We start from the raw sequence: 27,946 nt of genomic DNA, 5'->3' as shown, positions 1-27,946 counted from the left end.
CGCCCGCACGATTTCGTCATTAAAAACTCTCGAAAACTCTCGTGTTTCGGCCATTGAGGATGCCGTGCAACGAATATATATATACCTGGCTGGTGGGAGAAGCGCGCGATCAGGTGAAACCATTTTAGAACAATGCTTGTTCCGCATCGGTGCGTGCGCGACGAACAAAAGAGGCTGACACGAGAGGAGAGAGGAGTACGGGAGGTAGGGGGAACACAACGGCCGGCGCAGCGTCGAGGGAGGGAAAACGAGAGGCGAGTAAACAGGATGATTGAGAATCGTCAGAGGAACCAAGACATATCCCAGTCGAGTTTCTTCGGCGATTCTCCTCCTCCGCCAGGCTCGGCTTTGTTTTCCACGGTGTTTTCCCTTCCTTTCGGCCGGTGCGGCCTGTTTGTGTGTACATATCGTTAATACTCTCTTCCTCCTTCCCACCCGCCCTTCTTTCCCGCCGGCCGACTGTCACCAATCTGTTCCAACTGCACACCGCGTGTAACTCGAGGTACACTCCTCTTCCTGTCGTCCTCTTCGTTAGTTTCCCGACTTCCTTTTTATACTTCCCCCGCCCCATGTCGTCTCGCGTCACCCCGGGTGTCTCATGCATAACGTAAGCTTATCCGTTGCCTTTGTGTTAGCCAAGACCGGAATATCCCACCGGCCGCACGAGAGCTCGAATTGTAAACGCGGGTCCGGCGGCTTCTCTCTCTCTCTCGTCTGCTGTCTATCATCGCTAACGAGACGGACAGTCCGAGCCGCCTGGAAACGTCCGTGTGTGCCGCGTCTATTCTTAAGACAATAACGCCGCGGTATTATCGCGCGCGGCGTTATCACGATGAGACGCGTGCACCAGTTTCGTCGCTCCGGGCGATCCTCCGCGTTGCTGCAGCGCGCGCGCGCGCTCGGGTGTCGTTACAACGTGTCACGAGTTGCGGGTAAGGTTGTTGACGGATAGCGTATCGCTTTAATAATTGGAGTACGAGTGTTACGCTCCTTACGCGGGCGCTATTAGAAACGTTACATCGGATAGCAATTTCCGCGGAAAGGATATCGATCTCCGCGCGCGCGCCGACAGAGTAAGAGCGAGAGTGTGCGAAACGATTTTCCGAGAGCTATACTCTCCTCGAGCCCGTCACATTGACGCGGCTATAAATTTCGCCGGAGGTAGTTTGGCTAGTTAACGCGCGGGTTGACGTATCTTCCTCCTCCCCGTTCGAGCCGCTATATATAGCTATAGCTCGAGGAGAGAATCGGAATCGTCCGGAATCGCTCTTCCAGGCGTTATCCCATCGGCAGCTTTCGAGCGGGTCATAATCCACGGAGTTAAACCTCAAATTACAGCGCGTGAAGATCGCGAGCTGGCATCTCGTGGCCACCGGCCCCATCGTGTAAGACCATCAGCACGGAGGAGGAAGAGGCCAAAAGGGTTAACGGCCCGAGGACTTCGTCGGCGTTCCGCGAATAGGATGATTGTCTCCGCCGTTGTCTGGTGCACACGCTCACAATCGCACGCACGCATACAGACAGGTACACTCGCACACGTAAATACACACTTTTATCGCACGCTCGCAATGCTCTCCTTTCGAAATCTTTGTTGCGCGAGGGGTATCAAGGACCGCGCCGTTACAACATTTTTATGGGCCATGTCCTCCTTCGCTTCGTCCCTTTTTCCCGCCCTTTTCCCTCCCTCTCGCGCCGCGAGGGCCGAAGACGACGACCGTGAGGATTCATCCGGGCTCGTTTAGATAGGAACTCCTCCCTCGATTCGGATACACCGAAATTGCGCGAACCGACGAACATAACCGCGGCAGTAAAACCTTCATCGCGCTTCCTCTCCCGCAGTGTCCCGCAACTTTCGTCGCTCTTTCCTCCTCTCGGACTCTCTCGCTCGCTTCTCCGTATATCTTCCTCTCTCTAATAGTACACCTCGCGATCGTCAGTGAGAGTGCCATTACCCTACTCCGTTCTCTGCTTCCCCCACGATATCCTCCTCCTTCGCTCCACTCCGCTCTTTCATCTTCTTTGTCCCCCCTAGCATCCCGGAATCACCTTCCCGGGTTTATACTTCTTCCTTTTCGCGGCCCCGAATATCCTCCCAGGAATGCCCGGCGTCTTTCATACGCGAGATGCCCGAGGTCGTCCGTCACCCGGAGTGAGTTTTGCGCGCTTTTCTCGCCGCTTTATACAGAACGTCCTGTATTTTCACCGTATTACTTTTTAATCCCAGCTTCCCCGGACACTTCAGATTTGATCTTTTTTTTTTTTTACGGGAATGCCTAACCTTTTGTGATTTTCGAGAAATTAACGGCGAGAAATATATTGGCGAGCTAAATTTTGAGACTAGAGATAGTTCCGGCAATTAATTCTCTGATATAAACGGACTAAAAACTTCTCAAATCTGTGTTTCGCGTTGTTTAAACGAGCCCCTTTCTCCTATTTTATGTCTCAGACGTGCCCGTAAACTTCCAGCGAGATTCTAGTAAGCTGCCTCGCTATCAATATCTCCTTCCAAAGTGCGAAGGCATGCGTTGCCACCTTAATCCAGGAGGGAGATATACACGTTACAATATGTATATCCCCATGGACCAGTAACGCATATTTGTCCCGTGGCGCATAACTCTCATAATACTCGTCTCGACAGCCTAATGGTACTACATACATCATGCATATACTTCGTATAAATGTATTCTACGTGTACTTGAAGTTTGATACTCCACCTACGATAAACGGATAAACATAGTATTTAATACTGATTAATATTACATATATACATATTTATCCCAAGCGTTACTGGCGCGGAGAGACGCGATTATACGAGACCAAATAATATATTTCGAATCGGAGCAAAGCGGATATCAGCAGAAAAGACTGCTCCTCTTGTTATTTTTTTATTAGATATCTGCATAGGATACGAGATTTTTAACGAGAATCCGTACTGCGGAAAAATGCTTTTGAGTTATCTTTCGAGCTATTTGTTGAATAAATATTCCATTTCGTTGATTATTTGTGGCTTCGTTGAAGTAACAAGCTCGATTGTTGTCGCTATTATGTTCCTTTTTAATCTCAATAATATGTTAATTATTTGAAAACTTGTTTACAATAACTTAAATTCACTCAGTTTTAAAACTAACAAAGCAAACCGTAAGACAGTTATTCGATATGTTTATATAGTTAGGATTATTATTCCTGTACTTTGCTACAGTTGCAAATAATTTAATACATTTAATTATTATTTAATTATTGTGTGTGTGTTTACGTAATATAAGTTTAAAATAAGTTTAAAATGTCGTAAAACATCTTAGACATTTTACACAGATTATATTTTGTAATATTCTCGTACTTCTCAGTGCCCTTGTATCTCATCTTAAGACTCAAACGTAGAACGAAGATCAGAAAGTCTGATCGGGCTTTGTACGAAAGATGCAACGGGGTCTCGGGTTTCAACTCCTGGACGCGCGTTCTGTGGTCTTGCTTTCGTAACATGTGGGCGAAGATCGTCATAAAGGCCGCAATATAAAGCAAGATTTACTAACGTTACCTCAGAAAGTACCAACAATTCTACAGCGGTTTCTCCTCTATGTCCTACGTGCAGCGGTTTATTTGTTGTGTAATTTTTATTTAAATATTTCTAATAACATTAATTTTACTTTTTTACAAAGATATCTAATGACAGTGTCAATATCAGATATGATTAATATACGGATCTCTGTTTAAGAGCGTAAAATATTGTATTGACTTACATATTATTATCTCTCGCGAACTTATTATCCCGTGCGATATCTCTATCAACTTTAGATAGGCGTGAAAACGATTCGGATCACCGCGACGTCTGATACCGAGCGGGGCCGAGCTATCAATCACATTATTTGGTCATGCTTCCCCCTTATATTAGCCACGCTCGGTTTTATTCGCGAGTTGCGCGAACTCTTGCACGAACATCGAGATCTACCGCGATCGCTCCGCGAGGATTCTTCGGCGCAAAACACTGGAACTCTTATTGTTAGCCGGTTCTCACCCAGGGAAGTTGCTCGCTCATCTTCTTGCCTCCGCAACACCGCGCGAGAGCCGTAAACATTATTATACCCGAACTAATTGACTTTGCATAGGCCACTCCTCTCCTCGAAGGCGGTCACCGATGACGCTGTAAAACCGTCGCGGTTTAAAAGCAATTAACGCTTTTCCTCGAGACACTTCCGTTCCGCGATTGAGGCGAACGTTTCGAAGACTTTCGAGATGTAATATACCGTCTGACGAATTCTTCAGATAGATGGCTTAATGACATAGTCACCTTCGCGTTAGCAATCCTGCGTGAATTTTTCTCATTTTTAACCCTTCGTAGTCACACCTATTTTTTCAAACAAGGAAGTCACTCTGGGTCATTTTGACCCGAGACGAACTTTGACCGTTCGCCATTTGACCATTTATCCACCGATTGTGTTGAAAAAATTATCGAATGCACTTGTGATATTGCTAAATTGATTGCTATAAAAAAAGAAGGGCCTCAGGAATTTTTAACATATAAAAAAAATTCGCGAAAAATTTGTTTAAAAAAATTTTTTTTTGTTTTTTTAACTACAGCTAGAGGACGTCATGCCCGCCAATTTTCAAGTTACGCGCAAGATATTTACGAGCAAAGTTGAGGCTCGGGTCAAATTGACTCGGAGGGTTAAATTGGTGTAAATTATAAGAATAAAAAATATTTTCGCCAAATCCTGGATAATTATAATATAATTATCTAAAATTTTGTATAATTATACTACCTAAATTTTACAATGCGTTTGATAATCGGTAATTCGAATGCACTTTTCCAAATATAGCTAAATAAATATAAAACGTACTACAAGAATACAAAGTAAATATTATCAATTTGGATTGATGCCAGCAAACTCGCGTCGGGGTTATTTTGTTCCACTTGGAACTAATGATATACGGAAATCATAAACGTTCACAGTCACGCTGTATTTACGATGATCGCGTGACTTCGCGACGAGAAACTGTGTGCGAGCGCGTATGCGCGTGTGCGCGCCTGTGTGCGAGCGTATTTTCTTTTTTCGTATTCAATGAGAGAGGCAGGAGCGAGTGGCACGTGATAAGCATAATATACGCCGTCGACGATAACTCTCCCGTGCAATTATGTAGAACGAATGATTCACGCGCAATTAAGTTCAACCGAGTCAATCAGTCACCCGTTTCGCCTTGGCCGCGCGACGGCCATCGTGTCGCATATGGCGATTCAATCGCGTCGTCGATAAGTACCGAAATTCGCACGCCATTCAGGAGAATTGCGGAGGATATCCTCTTGCGGATGATAAATGTAGGCTGAACTGAAGACATCGACGGGACAAGTCAAGGAAGAGAGAGAGAGAGAGAGAGAGAGGGGGGGGAGGAAGAGAAAGACAGAGAGAAGGACGAAGAGAGCCGCACATTTCTCGCCAATTCAGCGAGTTACAAGTCTGACGTCATCGGCTCGACATAATTCGATTCAATTCGCTTAATTTTGCGAAAATTGCCAATCTTCCTCACTGCGTTACCGTCTAGCTCCTTCGTCTATCTGCTCGCCGTCTCTCGTGGAGAGAACCTCCTTACATCCCTCTCTCTCCGCAGATTCGTCCGCACCACTCTCTCGCACGAGGAGCATTTATCGATCACGGTGTACACTTCTTTTCTCTCCCCCACCGCCGCGCTTATATGAATACATCACACGAGATTCGTTCTGTCTCCACGTGAGCGAGACGAGCTCGGCACTGGATAATCGCGTCCGCCGTTTTAGCACGGAATCTTTGCAAATCGATAAGCGGACAACGGAGACGCCATGTTTTAGTAATCATTTGGGAGATTACGCCGCGTGGCATCGTTTGTGCAAATTGAATAAGTAAAACCGGCCATCCGGCAACATCTCCGTTTACCAGATACGTATTAACAATTAACTGATTGAAACGTTCCAATATTGATATATAATAACGCGTGAAATATAGTTCCTCGATGGAATTTGATCGGTAATGCTTAATGATACCGCGCGGTCATAGATATTGTATCGCGTAATCCGTCCCGTATTCGTTTCGATATAATGTGGCGCACGGAATTGCATGAATCAAAGTACCTATAGCCAGTGTAAATTTAACCGCCGCGCTGCCGATTGCGTACTAACAAATGCCGCTAATAAATAAAGTGACAAAAAAAAGTCCAACAGTTCGCTCGCATTTTGCATCGCGCGATGTATCACGGTTATTTGAGTTGTGTAAATCGATAATGCACACAGCCCGACATTTCGCGATGTAAATATTATTTTCTCTTCGACACAAACGCACGTTGTAAATTTTTAACGTTCTGCCGCTTACTGGATTTCACGCTCGCAAATCCGTGCGTATTTTTACAAAGTTTTCATAAAAATGTATATAAGCGTGATCAATAATTCTCTCTCTTAATTTCGGTCAATCGCTCTTGAATCGAAAAAGAGAAAAGGCACGTGACGTTAAATTGCGATAAAATTCGCGTCCTCAAATACAATAGAAAAATTTCACTCGTGGTCAAACGAGAGACGGTCTTTTCACCTTCCATGGAATCCAGTTTTCGTTGCATATTACCTTATGAAATTCGATTCGATTAATTTCACGTGACTCCGCACCGTTCGCGATAACGGCTCTCGTCGGCCGGGTTAAACGTCCTGATGAAAGCCGGCCGAATTAGGCGAACGAAAAATCGGCTCGGATGGCGGCAGTCATGCATACATACGTGACAGTTCGCGAGATAGAAGGTCGTCGTGGAAGTCGCGCGCGCGCGCGCGCTCTCTCTCTCTCTCTCTCTCGGGTAGCTCGAGGAAACGCGAACGAGGGCGGGCGAGAAAGAGAGAAAGAGATTCAATTTAGATTGGCAGTGTTTCTCTTCCTCTTTTTCAAATATCTTTTGTCGGGTCCGATAACAATGAGAAGAGGCACCGAGAGCGAGCGAGCGCGGGTGTGCGCGTTTGCGGCTCTATTGAGCGCGCGTCTTTCGCGCGCCTCATCGCACCGTGTTTTTCTTCTTATTCAATCTTCCAGTCGAATTGATAGGGTTCTCACGAATAATGACAAAGCGTGCTAGCCCCGGCTGCCTGGCATAATGCCTCCCAGCCCCCCGATTCGGCCGCGCACGCGCGTCCATATACTTAGGCATGGATAAGCCCAAATGCACGGACCCCTGCACAGTCTGGACGGAAATGTCTACAATTCTAGTGATTCTACGACAGTATCTCTTGCCGATCGCTAATTTCTATTAGCTTCGATTAACCCACGAGCGCAGAAACTCTAATTACATTGCCAATAATGCTGATCTTGGAATACCGTTGCCTTTTGTATCTGCTTCGAAGCGAACATCGTCGAAAATCGTATCATCGTAAAGGATGTATTTAAATACAAAACATTTATACAAATTTATGCAAATTAAAAAATTTTGAAAACTTAAATAAGAGAATAATAGCTTTAAATATATTTTAACATAACAGTAAAACGCGATAAATTGATAAAGATAAATTACCCGTCCAAATTCGAGGCACAATTCGTTGTCTTTTCATTTAAACAAGAAGAGAAAATTTAATTACATCGAATTAGCGTCGGGCCACGCGGATGCGATGAAGGTAATCGTAATTAAAGTTACCGAAAATTTAAAGCCATTACGCGATTTGTCGATTCAGACAGAGGAGAGCGATGCGTCGGCGGCTGACCGTTCGATTTTTGCATTCCCGCGGTGCAATAACCAATGCGGTGGCAGATGCAAATTATTCGTTGAAATTGTAGCTCGAATAATTGCCTGAATAATATGAAAACGAGGCGGCCACGTGCGATTATAATATGACGCCGACTATAATAAATCTGGCACATTATTACTTTTTCGTTTAATTATCGACGCTACATTAATTAAAGGCTTTTTCTATTTATGCACGCCTATTGTTTACATAATGATTTCGCCGATCCACTTAAATATTCATGTATCATTATTTACCACGTGGTACCATGAGAATCGCGTAATTCCCCATTAAAACTGATTCGCATTATATTACGCGATGTATACCAAACGGTTTACAATTAGCCGACTCGTCGTAACAATTGATCCTTGTCTTGTGTTTAAATTTTCATAATTCAATTTACACGCTTAGTGCGAGCTTGTAATGTTACAAAATGTAGAAGATACTTATATAAATCTTTACGTAATACACACCAAGTGCAAACCACAAGTGCAAAATCACAACCGTAAACCAATGTCCCATTCAATAATTGATATAACTCGACGTGAAGATAACAATTTTTGAAGGCAACAATATAAATGTACGATGAATGACATTGGCATTTTATCTTCCCGTTCAAAATGTAAGTTTTATTGCACGGGGTATTTTTCGCGAGACCAGGAAGGACTCGCGAATCGCCCGTTTCTTTCTCAAAAACTCGGAGAGAGAAGAAATCGATTTGCGACCGTACAGCGCGCGTCGATACAATTTCCCGTGGGGTGCTGTCGCTTCTCGTTTCGCGGCCCTGTGCAAGCAACGGCTGGCTGGTCGTAACTCGTGGACCGACCGCGAGCAGGAAGCACGAAGGGAACCAGTGGATTCGAATTCCTGCCACATTTCGCGCACGCAGCTGATAGCGGCGCCCGCCACGCGAAATAGTCTCTCGGCGCAGCAGCGAAGGGAGAGAGAAAGAGAGAGAGAGAGAGAGAGAGAGATCTGGCTGCGACTATTTTTCTCTCTTTTCCTTCCCTTCCTTATCTCGAAAAATTATTATTTTACGAACGGCTGCGCGGCAGCTGACAACGCGCTCGCGCGTCCGCGCGCGCTGCAAAATAATCTCGAACGGCGAAAGATCGATCTCTCCTGCGAGTATTCTTGGAGACGTCCCGGGAGATTTTTTTCCTTCTACTTATCGCTGACAATCGCGCAAACGGGTTACGTCCCGATGGTGCGCGGGCGACGTGGTGCGCGCTGATAATCGCGCTTTTCTCTCTCTCTCTCTCTCTCTCTCTTTCACGTAAAACTGCGTTTCCCAATTTGCATGCAAAGATGGCGGTTGTTTACTTTATTATCACAGTTGTGAAATTTAATTGTAAATTTGCTAGAATTTTATGCGGCCGCCCGGCGGCGCGGAAGGGAAAAAGTTTTTAATCTTGCAACCTGAGTTTAACAGAGATATTTATGCACGTTGCACACCCCGGGAAAGTTATGCCGGCATAAACAACGCTCATAAAGGTGGAACGCAGCTTTTACCTGGATTTTAATCTTCGGCCTGCATCGTGCTTAGAATGTAATTTACCGCAAATAACGTTTTTCCTCACTCAATAATTCACGTGGCCGCGATACTTTTCGAGGATACAACTCCGGAATTCGCTCCGGCGTTCGACGATTAAGCGTAACTTATAAGATTCAACCAGAGCAAGCAACAAATCGCACGCTTTAATTATTATAATGTATAATGCGTTACGGTATTATAATTTCCATATTGCGGCGCTAATTAATAATTAATGGTGTAACACGTGTTCTTCATGCGAAATGTGCCACAGAGTGCAACTGCGTTAATTAGGCTGCAGTCGCACTCGTGCGGTCGCACGAGTATTGATGTATACGGTGTGCATAAGCCTTTAGCGTGTATTTTTTGGACGTCGCGGCCGCGTGCGCGCGGCGTGGCGGTTAATTTGCATTAATTCCAAGGGCCCGCCAGGACTCTGCGTTCGACGCCTTAAATCTTCCTTTTTTTCCGGAAACAAATTCAATTTAATCCAATTCAATTCGCGAGCCGCGCCACTCCCTTCCATCCTCATGCAAATCTTTTCCAAAACGCCCTCTCACGTTCCCCGGGCATCCGAATGACTCTGTTGCATAGCAACATATACCTTTTGCATTGACCCGAATTCAAATCTCCGAAATACAGAATATTGTATCTGAGATAAATAGATGGCGGCATCACGCCTACTTCGCGAGTGAAAATCGAACGGAAATTGTGCATATAGACATTGTCACTGAAATGCTCGGGTGATTTATAATTGAGAGATAATAGCCCTCCCCCCTACTTGTACAGACTTTTCACCTCGATTTCGTTGAACGTCGCTACTTTTGTCGCCGGGTATAGCCCGTACGTGTAACCCAGGACTTATCGCGACAAATTAAAAGTCGGAGGCGCGATTTAAAGATAATGGTAACCATGGCGCGCTCGCCTACTTACCTTTTTGGGTCGAGGCGGGATCGATAGACCGGCTTCCTCCTCCGGCAGCAAACATCGCGACGCTTCCGACGTGGATGAAAATTTCGGCTCGGTTCGCGAATTTCCTCGGTCACTCAGGTCTATCGATTGCCGGAGACGAACTACATGCCCCGGCGCATGTACGCGCCGCGCCGCGCCGCGCCGCGCCGCGCGAAAAGCGCGTTACCGCTCGCTCTCGCGTGTACCCGAACGTCGGATGTTGCGCAACGATCTCGATGTGCCATGCCGCGACCGGCGAGATAGGCGCCGTCACCGTGCGCACACTTTTGCAAATAATTACGCTTATAATGGTACAGGTTGACGTTACACTTCCGTTAACACCGGATGACGCAACGAGTGGACGAAAGGAGTAGCCGCGCGCGATAATCGCGGCGGAAACTTTCGACGAGGAATCGCGACGGGGGATAATAGAAATTTTTGGGAGACCTGCGATTATACGATTACAGAGGTAAAAGAGAAACGAGAGCACAGTTTCTCAAATGGGAGACGATATAAGAGCCACGTTGAATAAATGTCGCCGTTGTTGTAATTAGCAGCTTGATGTATATAAATTTCTGGTAAGCTTCTTTCCCGTCCGAAATAAAGAGGATTTAAACTTCAAAGGGCATTTTGTGCCTGAAAGTAATTCAGTAAATTTGTTCCCATCGGCTCGTCGCAAGTTTCAATAACCGTGTCTTCAAGTGCTTCATGCTTTTCTTACTTGATAATAAAGACCTCAAAGGGAAAGCACAGCACCGTTTGTGTTATACAGCAATAATAAATCTAGAACGAGGACAACCCATGCCACATCACCGATCCGCGAGGATGAGTGTCGTACATTTGTATACGCATAGCGTTTCCTTCCCTCTACTTCCCTCTACAATTCCCAGAATAATATTACTCGTCCTCATTTCAAAGCCTCGGTATCCCATCCATTATCGGGAAAGTTGTATTATCAAAAGAAAACCGTGCACGAAATTATTCAAGAAAATGGAGCCGCGAGTAGCAAAGCAAAAATGCTTCGAGAAGACTGCTCGATGCCCGGATATTCGCGCTGTAAGTAAATCGAGGTTGATTACAACACGAAATTTAACCACTCGTCGCGTGCACCGTAAATTACTTCCGTTCGCTCCAATATGTCTAACTATGTTCTGATGTTTAGTGCAAAGTGCCGCGACCGTGTTTTTGCCCGGGAATTGATGCGCGCATCAATTAGTAGCGCCGTAGTCTAATCCCGGCGAGTTTCGCGCGCGCAATTACGGCCGGTATCGCGCGACATCGACGTGGGACACTCGCTAATTCCGCGGGTTATTGCAAATTTACGAGGCGCAAGAGGGAGATTTCGGTTCGTGAAGTTTTAGACGCAACAAGTAACGGCGGGCGGCGTTACATCAGCAACGCTTTTACTTCGCCAACGGAGCCGCCAACGGTGCTTCGCGAAAGAGAGAGAGAGAGGAGGGGGGGAGGGGCACGGAAATTTTTGGTGCGAAAGTGTCAAAGGGATTACGACGGTAATTCGATAACACGAGATACAAACGAGCGCGGCGAGGATAATTTCGCGCGAGAGCCCCGCGGTAGACTCCGCAGTTACGAAACGTTGCATCACGCTGATTCACTCGGAACGGCGTTTTCCACGCGCCGTTGGGAAATCTTGCTTAATTTCCACGACACAGAGAGCCCGATTGTTTCGCCGGGTCGCAGGTGAATTTACGTTAGGCTCCTAATCACTATTCATTAGTTTCTCTTTCCGACACTTCTTCCTTAGCTTCACGTTTCATTACGTTAATTACAAATTCGCGATTTGACATGCAAAGTACGACACGATACGCACAAGAGCCGTATTAGCGCGTCGTTAAATAATTCAATTACGCGTGGGATCGCCCACGGTTAAAATGCGCGACGGTTTTAATTACCACCTACCGAGATTTTTCCATCTGTCGATTTAATCGATCGGGCATTAATTCCTACTCCCTTTTTATTTTAACAATCCCTGAAAATTTGACCTCGACGATCGAAACATAATTCGCGTCGTGCAAAAATCTCACTTGAACGAGAATTGCGTGTTATTAATGAATACTCGTCGCGTAGCGTATATTTGTTCACGCCGATATCTAGCAGGAACATCATCCCGGGGGCAGAGAGAGAGAGAGAGAGAGAGAAGGGAGGGGGTATGGGAAGAGGGGATGAGTCAAGCCGATATATCGATCCGCGCAACCCTCTTTCAAACACCTTTTTCAGCGGGAACAAAGCGTTTCCAAACTTCGATCCGAAGTCGCTGGCACCGGTCGGGCTATTCTCTTTCGCGAAACGAATTTCCCAGAACATCCTCCACCACACGGGCGCACACTCTCACCCGGTGACGTTAACACACAGCTAACGGAGAGAAGAAAAAAAAACCGACGAGAGACGCGAAATCGCATTGACATCGAGATTGATTACGTTAACCGGCCGGGTGATTAATCGCAGGCCGAAAAAATTTTGGGAAGATCGTATAGCCCCAACGAGAGCGTGTCGCGCTATACGTGTCGCTGCGAGAGACGTAACACACGCGGGGATCTCTCGTCGATACTACCACCAGGTTGATTTTAGACGTGGCGATTGACAATTATTGTTGGGCGGCCCCCGTCAGAAATGAAATTTGAGGACGTGTCACCGGTCGGACGGGATTTTCCGCGCTTTCGTACGCGATCTATCCGCGGGCAAATCTTATCGATTAACGCCGCCGAGTGATGACGACGAATATTCCTCGTTAACAGGCCTAGTATTAATATTAGATATATACTCGGCATTTCGAGTGCCACTGCACCAGAGCGTAGAGCGCTCTGGATTGCTGGCTGGCGTGTACGTCGCGATCGCTCCGACAGGTCCAAATATTTCGGTGGGCAAATATTTTCGCTGCACGCGTCGCAGTACGGTGACAGCGTGTTGCATATTTTGGCACAGCGGTTCGAGCGCGGAAAGTAATTTACTGACAAGAGAAATCGCCGCGAGAGAGATGTGCACACTCAAAAAATTTCATTACACATACTACAACCATCCCATGTAATTAAATATCAATCTATTATATCTATAGATATAAATCTTCGAAACTTTCCTTCTAAAATTTTATTCGAAATTAATGTGAGAGATAAATACACCGTTTTTCGATCAGTCGAAACATGTAAGACTCTTCTCTTTAGAAAATAATGACTGGTACATGTATTTGCCGTTGCGTTTCAAGATCTGAAGATAAATCGCGTCGCGTGTAACTTCTCTCGTTTGCTATCGCGAATCTCGCTATCGGTCTGCGTTACGTTACGCGTAAAAAATGCGGAACACTCGTCATCGTCCTCGAATGGACTCGCTGGAAACTTCCCCGCACAGGCACGAATGCCCTCTCCGCGAGTTCCGGATCTAGTCCCGGATTCGAGAACACAGATACAGACCGAACTTTGGCTCGATGGTTCAAGCTTAATCATGTATTCATTCCGAAGTGACAAGGGCTGATACTCTATTGGCGCGATAACACGGGAGTTTCAAATCACAGAATTTCTGACAGTATAGCATCACGAAATCGACGCGCACGAAATCTTCCAAACGATCAGAGAGAGAGAAAGAGAGAGAGAGAGAGAGAGAGAGAGAGAGAGAGAGAGAGAGTTAGAGCCGGATCAATGTTCTCGAACAATGTCAGCGAACAATTATCGGTATTTGAAACGATTTAAGAACATCGCTTGTGTGCGTGCAACAGCGAGCGGCTGTGCAAGTCGAGCTAACTCCATATCTGTCCGCCGCGCGCCGTCTTATTGTCGTCAATGATAATTTACGATGATTAAAGATACTGACAAATAACTGGCATCCGCGTAAGCACAGGCGGGTTTTGTTTCGTCGAAAAACGAGATACGTTCCTGCATGAAAAACGTGTACAGTGTCCATTAAAGTTATTATACGTTTATGCTCCGGAAAAAATGTGCTCGCACACGTCATCAGAGAATTACACACTTGCAGATACCGCGATTCAACATTAACAATACGAAGCCGCGTTTCGAAGGCTCACTTTTTTCCTTCTTCGCGGATGACGTAATTGAACAAAAACGCAAACTATAAAGAAGTGGGTCTAGTGCTAAAAAAAAAGGATGAAAACGGAGCTAATAAATAAAGAAATACATGTACTATTCGCCTCAGAATCATTGCTACACCGTCTAGCTCAAATTTTTTTTACACGAGTGTAAGAGATCTCGCGTTAACACCGCGGGGAAGATCGCAGCTGGCTGTCAGTGACCGAGGCGACAGCGACAGCGTCACGAAGCGAAGCGAGGAACCCGGGGGAGTCCGTCGCACGGGGAACGCGCGGGGGAACGACCGAACCGAGCGCGCAGTGACGGTGACAGTAGTGCCGACAAAGCGAATGACGAGGCGAACCGACGCGAACCGGCGACGGAACCAGCGGAAAACGCGTGACAAGGTGACCGCGTCGCGGTACCGGAAAGCGAGTGCCCCTTTCCTCCCCTGTCCCCGTCGTCGCGTCGCGACAGGTCCGAAAGCGAGGGGGGCATCATCCGTCCGTCCGTCCGTCCGTTCTCTGTCCTGTCCAGCACCTTCACCACGATCCCCGAGGTTGAATCGGGTCGTAGCCGTTCACGGACCGGCTCACTTTCGCGTCGCACTCGCGTCGAATCCAACAAGTTAAAGCGCTCCTGACGTCAGACCGAACCGGGTGTCCTGTGCGCGACCGGGTCAACCCCCGGACCGCTCTTGCTCCGCCGGGACCGCGCGCGTTCTGGGTCCTGACTCTCCTCCTTTCCCCTTTCTTTTTTTTTTTGTTACATGAAAAACGGAGCACGGACGCAACGTAAAACGGTTAACACACACCGGGGTGCGCGGCGACTTACGTACCCGTAACGTACGTATTTCGTCCCCGAGGTCGCTCGGGACTCAGGAAGAGAGGGACCTCCCGAGTAGGATGGCAGTTTAAATGCAACTATGCTTTCTCGGGTTTGGGTTGAGCGCGCAGGGTCCGAGTCGGCCGTGTTCGGTGGCGCTCGGCCGCTGTCGGATCTCGTCGATATGCCCATAGACACAGTGTATATGTCTATGGATATGCTGTGCCCGTGCTACGCTATGCTTGTGCCTGGTTGCCCCCCTCCCTCGCTCGCTCTCCCTCTCCGTCTCTCTCCTTTCGTCTCCTCATCACTCCGTCCTCATACGTGGCCTCCTTGTTCCTCCATCTTGCTCATCTCTCCTCGGGTTACTCTTGGCTTCTTTGTCCCCTTTTTTCTCCTTCCCACGTAATCTCCCCCGCCTCGCTCCGTCTTTCTTTCGGTCTGAACTTCTTTCTTCTCCTTCGTCGTCGCGTCTCGCTTCCAGCAACGGCTCTCTCGGGCCGGCGATGGTGACGATGTGTTGGTCGGAGAGCGTGATAGTGGTGGTGATGGTTGCGGTGGTGGTTGTGCGCCGATGCCGGCGTGGTGGGGATGCGGGGGTGGTGGTAGGTGGCAGACCGGTGAGACGAGAAGGCGAGGAATGACGGTAGTAGAATGTAGAGGATAGCAGCGCGGGTGTAAGAGGGGGCCAGAAGGAAGCCCCCCTCCCTTCACCCTCTTGTACCCGGAGCGGGGACGGAGCTTGCGACAGAGACGGTCATATGGCGCCCGAGTCAGAACGGGGATGTCTTATGTCATTCTCCTCGGCGATAGTCTAACGGGTGTCGCGTGGCGTATCGCTCCGCCGAAGTTGCTACAATTGCAAGATTTTCTCGAGTTTCTCTAATTTTTCCGAACTCCAATCATACGCGCTAGGTAAGGTTTTAAGTGCAATCGCAACATCTCGCGAAGGGCGTGCCAAAATTGAAATAAAGAAAGAAGGAAAAATGAAGCAACCGAGATATATAGCGACTGATGAAAAGAGCCATTGTTTCTAATATCGTTATGCTCTTTTAAACACAAACGTAATTTTCTCTCTCAATAATGATTCGAATAATATTAAAGCCGATATTGTCATTCTATTGCTGTCAATTAATCTTCCCCGCATCCAACTTGCGAAAGTCTCGCGATATTTTTCGGGCTCGCCCTGATATCCCCTGACTCTACTTGGTTTCTCCCTGACTTCCTCGATTTTCCTGACGCCTGACAACGCCGATTTCGCCTCGTCGTATCACCGCGCAACGGCTAGGAGAATCCCTTTCTCCCGCCTGTACGTGTGTCGACTGTCTTTACAATACTATTCGCTCGACAAAGAGTCCTGATGCCTATTCATTCGCTGGATTTGAGAGAACCGATGTTATTAAAATTCAACATCCGTCGGAGCAGGGGCCGCGGTAACTATCGATTATTCAGTTGTTTGTTGGAAACAGAAGATGTTTGCGGGGGAAATGGAATTAAAAGTCAGTGGGGTTCGGAACAGTTTTCCTCGGAATTTCCGACAACCGCATCCATCTTTCCGACTGAACATTAGGAGCGCTACAAAAATACGCGTTTTTAACGCAAACTCTCTTGAATACGAACTCACGTCAGATGTTATATTACCTCTATCAACCGAATGTTAACTAGGATATTACAGATTTCCTCCTCTCGCAAAGAGAGAAATAGAGAGAGAGGGGGGGGAAGAGAAGGAGAGAGAATGTTGCGACCAAAAATTTTGTAATTTATAAGCACCAAGTTACTATATTCTTTCGTTCCAGTGGATTAAATTACCTCCGTTGCAGTATAAAATTTCGCTTTACTGGCGTGAAAATATCAAATAGTATTTTGCATACTGAACATTATGTAAATGTAAGGGAGGTGTATAACATTAAATAGTTAAACCACAAGACATAAGTTTTCCTAGAACCGCCTAAACGAGCTAGGTATGTACAAAATTCATCAAGGCGCGATATATTTCGACGCTTCCCCCCCCCCCTCGCGAACAAGTGTAAAAATTTTGAATATGCGGTATGCGGTCTGCGTAGTTCGCGTTTATATCAATGTAATAAAATGTGAGACGCAAACTAATTGAAACTATACAAGTATATGCGTGATTACAAAATTAACTGTCCGATTCTGTACGGGGCACGAGAATACTACGGTTATCTCGTAACTCTATATTCTATATCTACCGCTTTGCGCACGTAGATATGCATATCAACCGCAACGAGATCGAATGCCTGCAAGAGATTTATTTCTTTGACCGGTACTTATAGTCGGGCGCTTCTCTCCGCTCACGAGAATCGTGCGAATCGCATCCTCGAGTTCCCAGTACGATTGTGGAAGTTTACGACTCGCTCTCGGCGATAACAGACGTGCCACAGCAATCCCTTCGCGGTTTATCGCGCTTTCATTTACGGATCTTATCGTCGCGCCGCCGCGCGCGATATGAATCAAAGAGGCCCCCGGCCGATCGGCGACGAAAGACAACATTCCCGTGGGAATGCGCGACGGGCTTTACACCGCTCGTTACGGCCGTTTAGAGGACGCGCAATTTAATCGGCACCGTGCGTGACGCATATGTTCCGGCAGTTGTTGCCGATTACGAGACGTGGATGTTATCACTGTCGTCTCTTGCTGCCCGGCCGTCGTTAAATTGAACTGCTAGTCTAGTCGGTGCAATTGACCGGCAAAATGCAATACGCCGATTAGCATGGATACGACGTGTTTTATTCTGCCCCGGAAATTCGGGCGATTCCATTTGGCGATGTATTTCCAAGCGCTACATTATTCATGGCTTATAATGAGACACTTGGATATACACGTAATAATAAAACGCGAAGCGTATATATATATATAGCGCCCGCGCACATTTCATCTCGGTACATCGCGCTCGTCCGAAATCGTAATACCGTAATACCGTAATTGAACACGTGGCGACGGTTTTTCGAAGGAAAAAATAGCTAGGTCGAATTTTGAACAGAATCGCATGGCATATTATTATGTAAATTAATTTATAATGCGGTAAGAGAATAATATACGATATATATCAGTCCCGTATTCATGGAACGTTTGATTTACATAAACCACATCTCATTGCGTATCCAAAATGAAAGTTCTGCAGTTTCGAAATAATGAAATATCATTTGAACGCCCATCATAATAATTACGTAATTGTATGTTGAATTAAATGTAGAAATGTCGCGGAAAAATTGTGTAGAAAATCTCTGACGCAAATGTTTCTCTCACACGCACCCCCACACATGTATGCATTGCTCTCCATATGAATATTAAACAATTTTTTGTCTATTTAATTTCCAGTGTAATAACTACTTCCATTTATTTTCATATAAATGCAGATGCGATATATTGCAATAGCAACACCGGATATTCGCTGAACTTTTCAAAAATTACGCGAGCGAAATATAAATCCGCAAAAAATTTTCAACTCGCCCTGCGATTCGAAGGACCGATTGCGATCTGTATATCGTCGCGAACGAATTTATTAAATGCCACCGACAGCCTCGCTGCCGCGAGGCTATATACCGCGTGCAAACGTTTCGGATAACCGCATCGACTTCTCCGTTATTCGATAAGGCAAGCTTTAAGAGAGAAAGAGCCGTCTCGCTTGCCGCGACGTTACGCCTCTCCACGCCGTGATTACTCTAATGCACGACGCGGGAAAGAAACGGGAGAGAAAAAAAGGAAACGAGAGAAGTTTCGGCCGCGCGTGCTCGAGAAGAGGAGAGAAAAAGTTATCGCACCCGACGGATTTTCAAAGTTGGTTGCCCGCAGTTGCGCTAATCGAACCCAAGCCATTTCTAGGCCGGGGAGAAGCGGAGAGGAGGGGTCGCCGCCGCCGCGCTGACGCAGAGAGATGCGTCATCTTCGGGATCTCCCCCGGCGGTGCACCCGCCTGAATTACCATGCTGAAATTTAATTGGCGCCGCGCGCGCGCACGAATATTCCGAGGGGGGAGGGAGCGAATTAAGAAATTTTATTCGATTTGTCGCCGTTTTCGGCGACGATGTCGTTCAATTGAACTACCGTTGCGGACCGGTGCCAGAGAATTTTTCTAACTGGAAGCATTAATTTCATTGCGCTTAGATTCGCAGGGGAAGAAAAAACAACGGTAAACTTTTCAAGTATCGAATCCATCGTTTTCCCCGAAAATAAAAATATGAATTTTTTGTTGTGAACAAGGATTTTTTTTCGCGCGTTAAGAGATCAAGTGGATAGTACTTAATTTTTTTAACGCTTTGCTTTCAACGTTTGCTCATCTCTCGGTGAAGGTAGCTGCGGCCCTGATCGAGCGTGTCGACGTGGGTTGCCGACGAAAACTTGATAACCTAGATTTTGGCGGTCTCCGGGCAAGAGTTAGCACACGCGGAGACTCATTACGTAACTTTTGCGATCGATCGATCTGCCGCGCGCGCGGAACGCCCGCACGCTCTTCCGGTATGCATGCATGCATGCATGCATAACGCGTGTATGCGTGCACGCGCATATGCCCAGCATGTATATGCATGCACATAACACATCCCACACACACGCACACGTTGTCGCGTCGTGACGACGAATTGGATCGTGTTATCGTGCCGCTCGCTACCGGCGCGGCGGCGTTGTAGAGACGATAAAAGCGTGCGTGCCCGGAGTGAAACATGCAAAGACGCGCTTTATAAAGTTCCGGCGCGACGCCACCATTCTGCTTTCCCCTCAACCCCCAACCCCTCCGCGAAATGAGACATTCAAGTACCTACTCGCGAACATCGTTCCCAACCGCCACCCTATACACACGCTTTCTCCGTGCCCGTTTTTCTGCGCGTCAGCGGACAACCTTGCCTGAGCGTTTTGCCCGGAATCTAGGTAAACGCGCGTTCCCCTTTTATACAGAACGACTCTCTTTCTTTCTCTCTCGCTTTCTCTCTCTCTCTCTCTCTCTCTCTCTCTCTCTCTCTCTCTCTCTCGCAAATACTTGCCAAAGCAGCAGACACGGCTGACATCGAGGATTAAGCCGAGATTAAACGGACGCCGTTGCCGCGAAAGATCTTCGACCGAAGACTGCTGGTCGTCGAGGATTCATATACACAAAGCTACGATAGGGAAATACAGAACATCTCTTTCATGCGTGCTAGATGTTAATACGGCGGTCTTCACGGTCCAGCAGCTCAGTCAAAATTACTGAAAACGTGTAGCGAGACGGAATTCTCTTTGTAAAAAAATTTTGGTAGAAATGGAAGAGAAATCGTGTCGATGTCTCGACGATCGGTTTACTGAAAAAGAAGAAGAAGAAGAAAGGGAGAGCGAGATGGAAGGCGCGATTGATGCAATCGTTGCGTTATCGCCGCATTATTGCGTTCGACAAGTTTACACGTCGTTTCGCCTAAATCGCAACAAACTGTCCGTCTATCTATCTGGCACATCTCACGCGGTATAATGCTGGCGCTGCGAGCCGTGCGAGAGGGTACGTGTACCTCCTCCGCGTGCGGGGCCCTAATTGAAGGTTTGCCTCCACGCGGATATCGCGGTCATTTACAATTTAAATGGCGTCTCCTTTATTCATCGACCGTCAGACCTCGTGGTTCCCCGAGCAGCTATCCGATTCCTCGAGAGAGCTAGCGGCGCCCTTCCGAGCGCGAGGTCGACCGAAAACGCAAGCGCGAAATAATAATAAAAACCCCCTCATAGCATTTCAGGAGGGTGGGCGGAAGAGAGGGCGGACGCGCGGGCACCGGAAATTCTCGAGTGCCACGATTGTTCGGTTTCGGTCGAAAACCCCTGGCACCGGCCGAAATCGAGTGCGCCCCCCCCCCCGGTTTGAATACTCTCGATAATCTCGATCAACTTTCGAGCACGCGCGACTGCGCCCGATGCGTTTTTAATCTCTTAACGCGCGTATTTTTTTTCTCCCAGGATAAGAGAGCTGAAATTGTTAAAAAATATTATAGTGTCTATCTCGCCGCAATACGGACATGCTAGCGTCAGCTTTTCAATTCGGCCACGAGTTTTCGGTGCCGTAAGATTCGATTGGCTAAAACTGTTCGATAGCAACCCGAACAATTTCGAGTACTGGAAAGACTATACGCTTGCGTCAGTCTGTCGAGGATACTCGAACCCGACGCGAACACTCTTGAAGGGAAGAACTCGGATCCAACGCGACTCGCGCGCTTTGTCGGTTACACGCATCCGTATAAAAATGCAAAATAACAAAACACGATGGGTGCAAAAAAAAAACTGGAGATACGCGGAAGCGCGATAGGGAGAAATGTCGAGATGGAGACACGTGAAGGAGAGGGAGGATGAGGACAAAGAAACGGGGAAGCGAAAAAGACAGGGGGGGAGCAAGTGCTCTTGGACGTGAGTTGGAAAGATGGATATTCTTTATGAAAGGATTAGAGGGACGAGCAAGGAGGGCTCCTCGGCTTGTCCTTAAACCATGAAAAAGCCTCAAGTCCGAAAGTTAAAGCCTGAGTTCGCGAAAATGAAGATCCGACCAAGTGGCCTTGTCGCGAGGGATTTCCGCGTTTTTGTCTCTCTCGCCATGCCTTTCCGTACTTTATCCTCGCGATTAATCAACGAGTTGCCGAGCGATTGTGATAGTTATTTGCGTGTCATAAAATTTAATATTTAATCTAAAGCGCTCTAATCTTCTCACGTATTTTTGTGTTCTAAACTTCTAACACACGTTTCTCATCTGATTTCATTTTGTATTGCGAAATAATAAAATACATAAATTTATACCAATATTTCTTTGTAATTTATTTATCCTGTCAATTGCTATCGGACTTTTTTCGACCCTCCCCCCCCGTCCCTGATTCCTCAAACACCTGCGTGCAATTTTGAATCTAGGAGGTAAGACGAAAATCATTCATGGCGACTCGAAAATTGACGTGATAAATTCAGGTTTGTACCGACACGACGGACGGACGGACGGAAGTTAACTTCTCGGCAACTTTTTGCTCTCCCGCCTTTCCACGATCTTTACGATGTTCCGCGGACGAAATCCTCGCCTCCCCGTCGCAGCTATGAAAATTGGATTTATTCGAGGATCGATAAACAGTCTCATAAATCTGTCCATTATCGTCCCGTAAAGTTCTCCATGCGAACCGCGGGATCTGTCATGCACGCAGACCGTGCATGTCTATCTGCGATGCGCTATACGCGGTGTCCTAAAACCGTCGATCTTAACTTTAATGACAATCTTTAGTTATCGTAGCGCCGATCTCACAAAATCAGAAATTTTCATCTTAATTAAATTTCATATAAAATCCTACTTCTCAGTTTATTTCAAGAAAATTTTAACAAAATTATTCTTATTCATAATTTAGTTATAAAGATATTGGAAAAATTACGATAAATAATCTGCCTCGACATTTTTTAATCGAAAAAAAATTTTTTTAATGTAAAAAAGTTGTCATTAAAATGTGAACACCCTCTATACAACGTTCTTCTTCAGGGAGGAGGAATCATGTGCTGAGGAATTGCTTGAGAAAAGGCTAGAAGGATCGAGAACTCGAGACGGAATTAACGTGGCATCTCAAAATGCTAGAAGATTCTCGACACCGTTTATATGCTTCCTTTCGCTTCATATCGACGGCACGAAAAGTCGTCTTCAGCTCTAACCCTTTAGACCCCTACGTTTGGCGCGGTATAAAGAGTACTATCGACATTTCGCATAAAAATATCAAATTCGATGATTTCCTTTATACGTGAAACGTTATATCAATCGTTAGCTATTAGTTTTCATTCTAAACTCAGCAATTAAACACTTATTCTATAAAATTTGTTAAATCCAATGTAATTTGTTTTCAAAATTTTGATCTTATCGTTTATTATTATGCAATTAATTATTGTTGATCTTTTAATATTTATGCGTTTAAGGTTGCCTTCTATAAAGTTTTTCTATAGGGTAATATTATTATCAGAATGGCTATTATTATCAGAGTATCATAAGTATTACGAGAAACAAAGGCACGTTTATAATGGTGTTTAATTAACAAAATTCTTTATCAACGCTTTTTTTGTAGCAACATGCCGAATGAATACGTTGTAGCGAAGATAAAAGTTGAAAGCCTGAAAGTTTGGAAGTTACGATCGATAAGACGGTGTTCTGCCGCGGCGTAAAATTAATCGAGTAAGTTGCAAATCGTAACTTAAAAAGTAATTAAATTGAAGTAGTACAAACGAAATGAAGAAATAAATGTTATCATAATAGATGAAACCCAAATACGAGAAATATACTTTCGATTTACTATCAGTGCTCTTCATCCTGCTATTTCAATCCGAATGATGCCGTTATTGTATTTGTAATTTATTGATTGCGAGTGTTTCAATTAGAGTTGAATTGGCACCATTACCGTGCCATTCAAATTCGCCGACTGTCAGTCAACTGTTCGTGTTTTTTCTTCCGTAATAAAAAGTTATTTGAACGTGTTGCAATATTACGCGAATCATATTGTTAAATACATTTCAACCCTGATGAGAGTTAGCGGAGATTCGTGTGAAAGCGACGCGAATGAGGGTGAATATATACCGCCGATGATGCACCGTAATCCTAGATTTTATTTGCAAATAAAATAGAATCAATCCTACGAAGCTTACTTTATCCGCGCGAGAATAGTACGGCAAATATTTGTTATTAAACGATAATACAAAGAATAGATTTGTGTGTGGCTAGCGCGCGTGCGGCGCAGCAAAACTTTGAAAAGTTCGAACATCTCACCAGGAAGTCGGTGAAGTGACGATGCGCGAACGTCTTCATAACGGAAGCGGAGGCTGAGGGGACGCCGGTTGGCGAGGATGGCTGACGGAGGATGTACAGAGAAAATCTCGGCGGAAATCCTTCTCGTCTAAGCCGAGACCGGCTCCAGAATCCAGAATTCTCAATTCCGCGGCGGAGTGTGCCGAAAGAAGCATGAGTCGAACGTTAATTTGGTGTCTGCGCCCGACGCATCGGCTCTTTTTCTTTGCCCTTTCCTCTTTTCGTCTCCCTTGTCTCCTCCTTTCTCATTCATTCACCATTTCCTCTCTCTCTTTCTCTCTCTCTCTCTCTCTCTCTCTCTCTCTCTCTCTCTCTCTCTCTCTCTCTCTCTTTCTCTCTTGCTCTCCGACTTTCTCCGTTACAGTCGCGACGTGGACCAAGTGCATTAAAATAAATTAATTTTCATGAGATTTTCCCGTAGCAAATGGCCGTTACGGGGCTTAAAATAATAATTCAACGAGCCGCGTGGACGACGGAATTTGCATTTTGACGGCGCGGCACGCTTCTACGAGATGCCGGCGAGAGCTAACTCGCTCGACGAAGGGATGAAACCAGTGGCGGATAACCCGGTTTAGGATCTTACAATATACAGAAGTCTCACACGATATACACACACACATTACATGTATAAGTTTACCCACACAAATATGGATATTATATCAATAATGCAGAAACAGATTTTTTAATAAACCAATTCTTAAATAAAATTTACTTGTTAACAATTTTTTTATAAGACTTCAAATCATAAATTCTTCGCGAATACTTCAGAGACATTTAATTTAATCGTTAAAACAATTGTTAAAACTTTAATTGTTAAAGCAGCAATGTTTCGAGGAAAAAGATACTCCAAAATTTGAGATTACAAAATTCGTCCTTTCATTTCTTAGAAATTTGATTTGCTTTCTTGGTTTTCGTGCGAATGACGCAAAATATATTAAGGCCTCAGAAAGCTTTCATCCGCTACTGAATGTGTGCAGACGCGAGAAAGAGAAGAAAAGAAAGAGAGAACGGGACCAGAAAGGCGAGAAGATCGTGGTTCGAGAAATGGGAAAGAAAGAAGAGAGTCGGAGGAAGATGAGACGCAACGAGATTCTGGCAAACGCATTTGTTTTCGCTACGTGGCTACACCGTGACGTGACGATGGAAGTGATAGGCATCCCGCGGATGTCACAGTCGCAGTGTAACAATAGTGTATGTGCATGCAGCCGCACATACACACGTTGTTACACGTGTGTGCAATACAGGTAATACGTAGTGTGATGTTGTGTCGGGTCCTTTTTGCTGCGCAAAAATATATGACGAAAATGGACTTGGTGCATATATAGATATGGTTTGCGAAAATGTAGCCCTTTGTTGACGCAAATACTTGTCAAGAAAGTTGCTAAATTCAAATGGCGCACTAACTGGAGCTTTAGAGCAACAGAGTTGTTTTTTTATATGTACATTTTTTTGTAAAATATATACATGAAAATTATTAGAACAAACACTTTTTTGTGAAAGTGATATTAAAATGCAGAATACCAGGTATGGCGTAAAAACATTAAAAGACACAGTCAATACAATACCTAATATAAGTTTAACAAGAATGACATATTAAATAATTTATCGATATACAATATAAATATGATTGTTAAAAGTAGTCGTGATTTTAGCCATAATTATATGCAACAAGACAGTCTTTGCAATTCTTTAGAGAATCTCTGAGAGATTATTTCAGATGTAACGCAATGTAAAGCTATGCGCTCGCAATGAAAAATAAACTTTGCGACCTTTCAAAAGGTATCCCCCGACATTCTTTATGAGCGGCGGAACGAATCGTTTTCGTAGCGCAACCGGAGGATGCCAGCCATACGTATTCTTCCTCAGAGACGACAGTTATCAGACAGAAAACAAAGGAAGCGTAACGATGAATAAAAAGAAACCTTTATCCGCCCGACGTCTCCAATCCCTCGATACTCGGCAGAAGCAATTATACGCAGCTGGCGCGGTTGCGACGTCGAATCGATCGAGCTCGATTCGGACGATCCTATCTATGAATGCCGAATAAAATCGACCGGGGACTAGCGACGGGGTCACCACGATATCTCAATATACCAGATAGCGTCAGTACTTTCCTCTCGTTATTTTGACATTAATTGACATTTCGAATTAATTGACCCATCGTCTCTCGATACCAGAAAAAGACGGTATATTTCTTAAATGCGCATCAATATTCACGGGATAGGAATTCCTCTTTGTATTTAAATATATCGCTCGAGATTTTGATTAAATCGTGAACTAGACAGTTGTGTAAATCGATATAATACGACAATTATAGTTACGAATCAAGATTAATCCGTATACTTTTTTTTAAAATAAGTTTATCGTTGCACGTCAGAGAGCGCAATAAGCGGTATTACCCACGGAATACAGAGGCATGCTCGAGGTAGTTACGCGAGGAGAATCAGCATCGGGGCTCAACAGCGCCCAGAGAATCTCGCGTTTCCCCGCGATTCGACACGCTCGTTTTCCTCCACGGGCACGACCCAGTTCGCGAAAGGGAAGTCACGACTAGTTACCATCTATACGTATCTCTATACGTGCTGTGCTGTTGTGCGCCTATGAAAATCCTCTCCTCCTTCCCCCGTTACCGCCATAATCGCGAAGAACGCGATCCGCGAACGTGTTTTGCGCTTAGCGTCACGATGCATCGTACATATGCAAGTCCGCGGGGAGGCAGGATGCTGTAAGGCACCCCCGGAGAGTCAACGGCGCGACATTAGAGAATGAAAGTTTCGCAATTTGTCCTCGGCGCAGCGCGGTACTCTCAAAATGCCCGAGTGGAGCAATCAGCCTCCGCTATCCTGGGAGTAAGACGTATACCATTTCTTTCTTTTGTCCCGGACACACGGCGCGGACACACGGCGGAGAAAACCGACGGAATTTATCCCGGCCGTGCCGCCGCTGGCTGGCTCGACCCGGCTCGATCGTCTCTCTCGTATAAGTGAAGCTCCGCTAGCCGGCCCGTAATTTGAACCGGCTCGATACTTTCGTATGCAAATCGTAAGACAATAAGGTAGCGTTTCTGCTCGCTGTGCTCACGACAAAGTTCGCGAGCGAGTTTTGCGCGGTGCGTTCCGCCGCTTGCTGTTCTATTTCTTCTCGATTGCGCACCACCCCGTTATTACCCCGTTGTTTGCCTTCCTGATCGCATTACCGCATGAGAATAATGAAATAAGAGAGGAAAAAATAGGTGACGCAAACGAAAAAATTGGTACGAAGAGAAGTGTACGATCGCACGCGTGTTCTCGATAACGTAAAAATGTGTATCGTATGTTACGCTTTGCTGCACGCGGAATTTATATCCAAATCGAAAAGAATGCGCATAGTATAATATCGTTGATCGGATCTTCAAGGTTATCCGAACGCTCTTGGAATGTTCCTGTCGTTGGAAATGCAGTAAGCCTCTGGTCTACAACAACTTCCAAGCTTTTAAATCTTCCAAGAGATCTTCGAAACTTTTAGTATTTTCAAGATCTTCGCAACTTTGCGGGATATTCAAGACCGCTGCGAGCATAGGTATTTGAACAATCCTTCAGTGACGTGACATTTCTTATCATAACTTTAAAAGTGTTGACACTTATCACGTTATGTGATAACGATTTAACTCGATCAAAAAGTTATCGTAAAAGTTATCCCTTCTATTAAGTAAACGCTCCAATGGTCACACATGCAAGTGTGTTATATAAATTACTGAAGAAATATATATCAATTATGTTCATTATGTTATTATTTGCTTCCTCACCCTATTCTTTGTTCTGCATAGCAAAAAGAACAGTGCGTACGTCTTTAAGAGAAAAGATGGGATAAGATATTACAATACGCTCCGAGGTCATGCCTCGACTCGACGTCGCGAAATCGATCGAGTAGCCAGCTTCCGAGAGCGCGTCTGGTCCAAATATTTGCGGGAGCCGTTCGTGCGGTAGGAACCCATTGCACTTCCGGCGGAGCGTGTAAAGCGAGACGCTATAGCGAGGGGAAGCCAAGCGCGACGCAGACAGCTAAGATTTTCCAAGTTAAAAGGTTAGGTACATCGCGCGCAACACACACCGCCCGGCCGACGCTGTATG

General features: G+C 45.7%; 2 long non-coding RNA genes across 13 annotated transcripts in view; one reads left to right on the top strand and one right to left on the bottom strand.

Moving 5' to 3' along the window:
* Positions 1 to 27,946, bottom strand: part of LOC143901140 (uncharacterized) — a 153,772-nt gene that overhangs the window by 30,966 nt on the left and 94,860 nt on the right. The window contains exons 1-2 of one of the 10 annotated variants that reach the window (XR_013257990.1): positions 15,083 to 16,103; positions 10,182 to 10,483 (exon numbers count right to left, since the gene is read on the bottom strand). The exons of 6 other annotated variants lie outside the window; for them this stretch is intronic. This is a non-coding gene — a long non-coding RNA (uncharacterized LOC143901140). 3 more of the 10 variants (XR_013257989.1, XR_013257994.1, XR_013257987.1) reach the window with 3 other exon arrangements.
* On the top strand, positions 664 to 24,443 carry LOC143901143 (uncharacterized). Of its 3 annotated transcripts, XR_013257999.1 has the most exons (4): positions 664 to 1,524; positions 22,533 to 22,733; positions 23,104 to 23,210; positions 23,802 to 24,443. It is a non-coding gene; the product is annotated as an uncharacterized LOC143901143 (long non-coding RNA). The 3 variants fall into 3 exon arrangements; XR_013257998.1 differs by having other exon boundaries at positions 22,533 to 23,210; XR_013258000.1 differs by lacking the exon at positions 664 to 1,524 and adding an exon at positions 14,577 to 14,640 and having other exon boundaries at positions 22,533 to 23,210; positions 23,802 to 24,393.

Source organism: Temnothorax americanus, unplaced genomic scaffold, assembly GCF_048541705.1.
Source record: "Temnothorax americanus isolate GAGA-0224 unplaced genomic scaffold, ASM4854170v1 Scaffold32, whole genome shotgun sequence".
Taxonomy (NCBI): domain Eukaryota; kingdom Metazoa; phylum Arthropoda; class Insecta; order Hymenoptera; family Formicidae; genus Temnothorax; species Temnothorax americanus.
The sequence above is the reverse complement of the archived record's forward strand: the minus strand, read 5'-3'. Positions and strand labels throughout refer to the sequence as shown.